Raw genomic sequence first — 8,408 nt, forward strand, 5'->3', positions numbered from 1 at the left:
GGACAGTCCAGCGTGCGTCAGCTATGTAGCCAAGAGATCAGTGTCCAGGGGGCAGCGGTGGATGGGCAGGGAAGCTGGACTGGCGAGTGTTATCCAGGTTAAAAAACTAACAATGACTAAATAGCTTGTAGCTAGTTAGCTGGTTAGCGTCTGGAGGTTCTTGAGTGTGTTCTAAAAAATTTAAAATAATAGCGATTCCGTATCACATTGGGTGAGGCAGGTTTCCGGAAGGTATAAACAAATTAAAAATCAAAAAGAGATAGAAAGTAAATATGGGTCTGGGACGCGGAGTGTTTGGGACGCGGTGATTCAGACGGTTAGCAGGCCTGTGCTAACAAGCTAACAGTAGGCCCGGGCTAGACAAGGTAGCAGTTAGCGGACCGGAGCTAGACAAGCTAGCAGTTAGCAGGCTGAATTAGCAAGCAGTGAGATAGCGAGGGCTAGAGAGTTAGCCTTTGGGGGACGTCGCGATGGGGTGAGTCTGTTTATTCCTCTTCATGCGGTGACATCGATAGACCGGTCGTGGGCCCGGGTATTGTAGCCCAGGAGTATGCTACAGGTGCTCTGGCCGGGCTAGCTTCAGGCTAAGTGGGTGGAAACGCTAGCCAGGGGTAATCATCCGGGGTTGCAGTTTAGCTAGATAGCTAGTTGTGAAGATCCAGCTGAAAAATGTTCCGTTTGCGGTGGGAATCCGGGGATGAAAAATAAATAGGTCCGTTGTGCTCTGGTTAGAGTCGCGTTGTTCGAACTGGCGAGAGCTTTCCGGGCTAAAGGTTAGCTGATGACCGGTTAGCTGAAGACCGCTAGCATAGCTGGTGGTTAGCTGGCTAGCTTCAGTTGAGGGGTTCCGGTTCCGAAGTAAATATAAATACTTTAGGAAAAATAGCTACATTGGGTGAGGCGGGTTGCAGGAGAGTATTTGGAAGCTTAGGTTTAGCAAAATGTTTTTAAAGAGGTATGCGAAGAAAAATATGTTAAAAAAACGAAAAAGAAGCGATATATACAGGGACAGGACGACTTACTGCTACGCCATCTTGGAAAAGTCAAGCGAGGGAATTGTTTTTAAATATAAAACAGTAATTAAAAAGTAAAAACTGTGAAGTTGTCAGGTAGCAAAGTAACGTTAGCAACAAACCGCACAGCAGCAATGGCCCAATGGAGGGGGACTGGAATCTACACCCTCAGGTGGTGTTACAGCTGTGGGAAAGGTTCGGGAGAGCGCAGGTGCACCTGTTTGCATCTCAGGAGAACACTCATTGTCCCAGCTGGTTCTCGATATCGAACCCCTACAGGCCCTCTGGGTTTGGATGCCCTTGCTCACGATTGGTCGGCAACGACACTATGCATTCCCACCATTTCCGCTGATCACAGCTACACTAGACAGGGTCAGTTTGAAGGGCCACTGGCTGCTCCTGATAGTCACATACTGGCCTAGATGACCATGGTCCAGCCTCCTGTTGTCCCTCCTCTGTGGGACCCAATGGCAACTGCCGCTGAGACCCGACCTGCTCTCTCAGGCTCGGGGATCCGGACCCACGCCGCCTCCAGTATTGGGCTTGGCCCCTGAGAGGGGCAAGTCTAGGCATTCAGGACAATGTGGTGAGCACAGTGCAGAACACCAGAGCCTCCTCCACCAATGCGTCATATAACATGCGGTGGGGCATTTCTTTTCTTGGTGTGAGGGTCATAATGTTGCCCCCGAGTCATGTGATGTACAAACGGTTTTACACTTTTTACAATCACTGCTTGATGCAGGCTAAACTGCATTTACAGTGAGGGGGGAAAGTATTTGATGCCCTACATTTCCCCACTGACAACGAAATGATCAGTCTATAATTGTAATGGTAGGTTTATTTGAACAGTGAGAGACAGAATAACAACAAAATAATCCAGAAAAACTCATGTCAAAAATGTTATAAATTGATTTGCATTTTAATGAGAGAAATAAGTATTTGACCCCTGTGCAAAACATGACTTAGTACTTGGTGGCAAAACCCTTGTTGGCCATCACAGAGGTCAGACGTTTCTTGTAGTTGGCCACCAGGTTTGCACACATCTCAGGAGGGATTTTGTCCCACTCCTCTTTGCAGATCTTCTCCAAGTCATAAAGGTTTTGAGGCTGACTGTCACACCCTGACCATAGTTTGCTTTGTATGTTTCTATGTTTTGTTTATTCAGGGTGTGATCTGAGTGGGCATTCTATGTTACATGTCTAGTTTGTCTATTTCTATGTTTGGCCTGATATGGTTCTCAATCAGAGGCAGGTGTTAGTCATTGTCTCTGATTGGGAACCATATTTAGGTAGCCTGTTTGGTGTTGGGTTTTGTGGGTGATTGTTCCTGTCTTTGTGTTTGTTACACCAGATAGGGCTGTTTTGGGTTTTCACGGTTCTTGTTTTGTTAGTCTGTTCATGTGTAGAGTCTTTATTAAAGAACCATGAATAGAAACCACGCTGCATTTTGGTCCTCCTCTCCTTCAACTCAAGAAAACCGTTACAGAATCACCCACCACAACAGGACCAAGCGGCGTGGTGACAGGCAGCAGGAGCAGCGAAAAGAGGAATGGACATGGGAGGACGTTTTGGACGGCAAGAGTATGGACTATACTACTTGGGAGGAAATAGACAGGTGGGCGGTCGACCCAGGGAGAGTGCCGGAGCCCGCCTGGGATTCGCTGGAGCAGTGCGAAGAGGGGTATAGGAGAATGGAGTTGGAGAGACAAGCATGGCGGCGCGGTAGGAAGCCCGAGAGTCAGCCCCAAAAATGTATTGGGGGGGACACACAGGAAGTGTGGCGAAGCCAGGTAGGAGACCTGCGCCAACTTCCTGTGCTTACCGGGGGGCGAGAGAGACCGGGCAGGCACCGTGTTATGCGGTGGAGCGCACGGTGTCCCCAGTGCGGGTGCATAGCCTGGTGCGGTACATACCAGCTCCGCGTATCGGCCGGGCTAGAGTGAGCATCGAGCCAAGTGCCATGAAGCCGGCTCTACGCATCTGGTCCCCAGTGCGTCTCCTTGGGCCGGCTTACATGGCACCAGCCTTGCGCACGGTGTCCCCGGTTCGCCTGCATAGCCCAGTGCGAGCTATTCCACCTCGCCGCACTGGCAGGGCGACCGGGAGCATTCAACCGGGTAAGGTTGGACAGGCTCGGTGCTCAAGAGCTCCAGTGCGCCTGCACGGTCCGGTCTATCCAGTACCATCTCCACACACCAGCCCTCCGGTGGCAGCTCCCCGCACCAGGCTTCCTGTGCATGTCCTCGGCCCAGTACCACCAGTGCCAGCACCACGCATCAGGCCTACAGTGCGCCTCGCCTTCCTCCTCTCCAGCGCTGCCGGAGTCTCCTGCCTGTCCAGCGCTGCCGGAGCCTTCCTCCTCTCCAGCGCTGCCGGAGTCTCCCGCCTCTCCGGCTCTGCTAGAGCCTTCCTCCTCTCCAGCGCAGCCAGAGTCTCTACTGTCACACCCTGACCATAGTTTGCTTTGTATGTTTCTATGTTTTGTTTGGTCAGGGTTTGATCTGAGTGGGCATTCTATGTTACATGTTTAGTTTGTCTATTTCTATGTTTGGCCTGATATGGTTCTCAATCAGAGGCAGGTGTTAGTCATTGTCTCTGATTGGGAACCATATTTAGGTAGCCTGTTTGGTGTTGGGTTTTGTGGGTGATTGTTCCTGTCTCTGTGTTTGCACTAGATAGGGCTGTTTTGTGTTTTCATGTTTCTTGTTTTGTTAGTTTGTTCATGTGTAGAGTCTTTATTAAAGAACCATGAATAGAAACCACGCTGCATTTTGGTCCGCCTCTCCTTCAATTCAAGAAAACCGTTACACTGACGTTTGGCAACTCGAACCTTCAGCTCCCTCCACAGATGTTCTATGGGATTAAGGTCTGGAGACCGGCTAGGCCACTCCAGGACCTTAATGTGCTTCTTCTTGAGCCACTCCTTTGTTGCTTTGGCCGTGTGTTTTGGGTCATTGTCATGCTGGAATACCCATCCACGACCCATTTTCAATGCCCTGGCTGAGGGAAGGAGGTTCTCACCCAAGATTTGACGGTACATATCGTCCCTTTGATGCGGTGAAGTTGTCCTGTCCCCTTAGCAGAAAAACACCCTCAAAGCATAATGTTTCCACCTCCATGTTTGACAGTGGGGATGGTGTTCTTGGGGTCATAGGCAGCATTCCTCCTCCTCCAAACATGGCCAGTTGAGTTGATGCCAAAGAGCTCAATTTTGGTCTCATCTGACCACAACACTTTCACCCAGTTGTCCTCTGAATCATTCAGATGTTCATTGGCAAACTTCAGACGGGCATGTATATGTGCTTTCTTGAGCAGGTGGACCTTGCGGGCGCTGCAGGACATCAGTCCTTCACGGTGTAGTGTGTTACCAATTGTTTTCTTGGTGACTATGGTCTGCCTTGAGATCATTAACAACATCCTCCCGTGTAGTTCTGGGCTGATATCTCACTGTTCTCATGATCATTGCAACTCCACGAGGTGAGATCTTGCATGGAGCCCCAGGCCGAGGGAGATTGACAGTTGTTTTGTGTTTCTTCCATTTGCGAATAATCGCACTGTTGTCACCTTCTCACCAAGCTGCTTGGCGATGGTTTTGTAGCCCATTCCAGCCTTGTGTAGATCTACAATCGTGTCCTTAACATCCTTGGACAGCTCTTTGGTCTTGGCCATGGTGGAGAGTTTGGAATCTGATTGATTGCTTCTGTGGACAGGTGTCTTTTATACAGGCAACAACTGTACCTCTCTGAGGTCATTAACTTCTTGGATATAGGGGGCGCTCTTTTAATTTATGGATAAAAAAATGTTCCCGTTTTAAACAAGATATTTTGTCACGAAAAGATGCTCGACTATGCATATAATTGACAGCTTTGGAAAGAAAACACTCTGACGTTTCCAAAACTGCAAAGATATTGTCTGTGAGTGCCACAGAACTAATGCTCCAGGCGAAACCAAGATGAAATTTCATACAGGAAGTGCCCCAGATTTTGAATGCGCTGTGTTCCAATGTCTCCTTATATGGCTGTGTATGGGTCACGAATGAGTTTAGACTTTCTGTCGTTTCCCCAAGGTGTCGACAGCATTATGACGTATTTGTAGGCAAATCATTGGAAGATTGACCTTAAGAGACTACATCTACCAGGTGGCCGCTTGGTGTCCTCCGTTGCAATTATTGCGTAATCTCCAGCTGCGTGTATTTTTCGTTTGCTTCGAGGAGAAACACAGCTGCCACAAATTATTTATCATCGAATAGATATGTGAAAAACACCTTAAGGATTGATTATAAACAACGTTTGCCATGTTTCTGTCGATATTATGGAGTTAATTTGGTAAAAAGAGACTGCATTTTCGGATTTTTTTCTTAGCCAAACGTGATGAACAAAACGGAGCGATTTGTCCTACACAAATAATATTTTGGGAAAAAATGAACATTTGCTATCTAACTGAGAGTCTCCTCATTGAAAACATCCGAAGTTCTTCAAAGGTAAATGATTTTATTTGAATGCTTTTCTTGTTTTTGTGAAAATGTTGCCTGCTGAATGCTAGGCTTAATGCTATGCTAGCTATCAATACTCTTACACAAATGCTTGTGTAGCTATGGTTGAAAAACATATTTTGAAAATCTGAGATGACAGTGTTGTTAACAAAAGGCTAAGCTTGTGAGTGAATATATTTCTTTCATTTCATTTGAGATTTTCATGAATAGTTAACGTTGCGTTATGGTAATGAGCTTGAGGCTATAATTATGCTCCCGGATACGGGATTGCTCGACGCTAGAGGTTAAAGATCCCATGGCACTTATCGTAAGAGTAGGGGTGTTAACCCCGGTGTCCTGTTAACCCCGGTGTCCTGGCTAAATTCCCAATTCGGCCCTCAAACCATCACGGTCACCTAATAATCCCCAGTTTACAATTGTCTCATTAATCTCCCTCCTCTCCCCTGCACTATTCCCCAGGTCATTGCTGCAAATGAGAACGTGTTCTCAGTCAACTTACCTGGTAAAATAACGGATAAATAAATAAAAACAAACTGAGAGTAGGAGCACTCCCTTTAAGAGTGTGCTCCTAATCTCAGCTCGTTACCTGTATAAAAGACACCTGGGAGACAGAAATCTTTCTGATTGAGGGGGTCAAATACTTATTTCCCTCATTAAAATGCAAATCAATTTATAACATTTGACATGCGTTTTTCTGGATTTTTTTGTTGTTATTCTGTCTCTCACTGTTCAAATAAACCTACCATTACAATTATAGACTGATCATTTCTTTGTCAGTGGGCAAACGTCCAAAATCGGCAGGGGATCAAATACTTTTTCCCTCACTGTACTTTGAGAATGTATTTGGCCACAATACAAGGTCCTGTCTTCTAGCCGAATGGCCTGTCTGTGGAGCGGCCCTTACATTTGTCTGCATACGCACCTCCCATGGCTGTGAGTGGGCTGGGATTTTCCCCAAGTGTGCTGTGCCCGGTGAGGGCACTAGACACTTACGTTACACTGACTAAGACAATACGAGAGTTGGATCAGCTGTTTGTGTGTTTTGGTCAGAGAGATCTGGAGAAGAGCCTATCGAAACAGACTCTCACATTGGATTGTAGACACTATTACTACAGCATACCAGTTGGCCGGCCGGCCTTTCCCGTCCGCTGTGGTGAAGCATTCTACTAGAGGTGTAGTGGCTTCCTTTCCTCTTTACCATAGCCATTGCCCTAGCCTGAAGCCGGGTTGTTTCGTACGCATACAGTCCACACTCAAGGTTTCCAAACGGCCAAAACATTCAATGAGTTCCAGGGATATGGTGCAACAAAAAGGTTTATTCTTCTTATATCTAACAAAAAAATGGGCAAAAACGAAGTTACACTAACAACAAATGAATACATCTCAATCAGGTAAATATAAATCATAAAGGTACGTACCTAATATTTCATCATATACATTCATATTTAATATATTACACAAACGTACATGGAGCTCTGTATGTTCTGTCTTTTATACAAATATGTCCAAATCGACTCTAACAAGAGGGGTAGCTACATCGTGGGCCCTGCTCCGAGGAGTTCCCCTTGATGAAATTTGCGCCTCGGCCAGTTGGGCGTGTGGAGGAAATGAATATTCATTACATACTATATTGTTTAATTAGATATATTATGCTGTTTTTTTCTTAAAGATTGTCCATTGTTATATGCTAGTGTTTTTTACTGATACAAACTTGTCGTGTGACTGAGCGTACAGATTTATGAGCCGTTTGGGTGTGACCGCAATGTGTGACCTCCTGTGTTTATTACCAACAGGAATGTAGCTAAGTGGGAATTGCAGGGAGGAACAAATGGTAAACTCTGTTCCCAGGCCCTGTTTATGCAATCTGCCACATAGATAAGAGGATATACTTTCTGTAAAAGGAGAACACCAACTCTGTTCGTTGGGCTTTTTAACTGTGCACTGTGAGTGGATTGTTGAACTGCTCAATTTTTGCAAATCTTATAATAAAGTTGTTGTTTGGAAGTATCTGCAGTCTCTCTTCCGATATAATTTCTACCACAGGGTGTCAGGTGGAGCAGCACAGGGGAACCCAAGAGCAGACTCAGACCAGGAAACAGGGATGAATGAACCAAGATATTTATTGTACACAGGGAGAAATGAAGTGCAGATCCAGGGAAGCTCGGATGAGTTGTAGGAAACCAGAAGTGGAGGCTGAGGTTGGAGTGGGCTGGGTTGGGACAGAGGAAACAGGTCTGAATGGGAATCCAAGGGAGAGGTGGTGTGGTGAGTCCAGAACAAGGTAGCAGGGTGGTGAGATGTGGAACAGGAGACAGAGTCAGGGCGGCAAAACTGCAGTGAGAGGATAAACAGCGTCAGGCAGAGTAACAGGATCTTGAATAATAATGATGGCTAGAATCCTGAACTGACTGAGCAGAGATTACGATCTGGCAGAGTGGAAGTGGCAGGACTGAGTATTTGTAGAGGTCTTGATAATGGAACGAGTTGCAGCTGGTAGGGATCTGCTCTGAATCCAGCACACCTGTCTCCAACCACACAATCACACAAACAGAAAGGGAGGGGGAAAGAGAGAGAAAGGGTGTTCTGGGGAATGGCTGCAGGTCAAGCAGACACCGGATGACCACTAGGGGGTGTGGCAGGAGCAGATGTGACACAGGCGTCGTCTAGCACTTTTCCTAGGTACTATCGAGTCAATGTTGCTGCCGCCAACCAGGTCGGGACGGCCTTGTTGGGTGTTGACCCCACTTCCCTGGAAGGGGATGAAGGGACACAGCAACAATGACTGCCCTGAGCTCAGTCCTACGGGATTTTGCTCTTGTCTGGCCTGGCCTAGTTCACCGATTTATCTGGTATTGTGATACCATATTGGAGTGATCAATATATTGCTACATAATGATGGTTACA

This window comes from Oncorhynchus nerka, linkage group LG14 (genome assembly GCF_034236695.1).
Source record: "Oncorhynchus nerka isolate Pitt River linkage group LG14, Oner_Uvic_2.0, whole genome shotgun sequence".
Lineage (NCBI taxonomy): Eukaryota > Metazoa > Chordata > Actinopteri > Salmoniformes > Salmonidae > Oncorhynchus > Oncorhynchus nerka.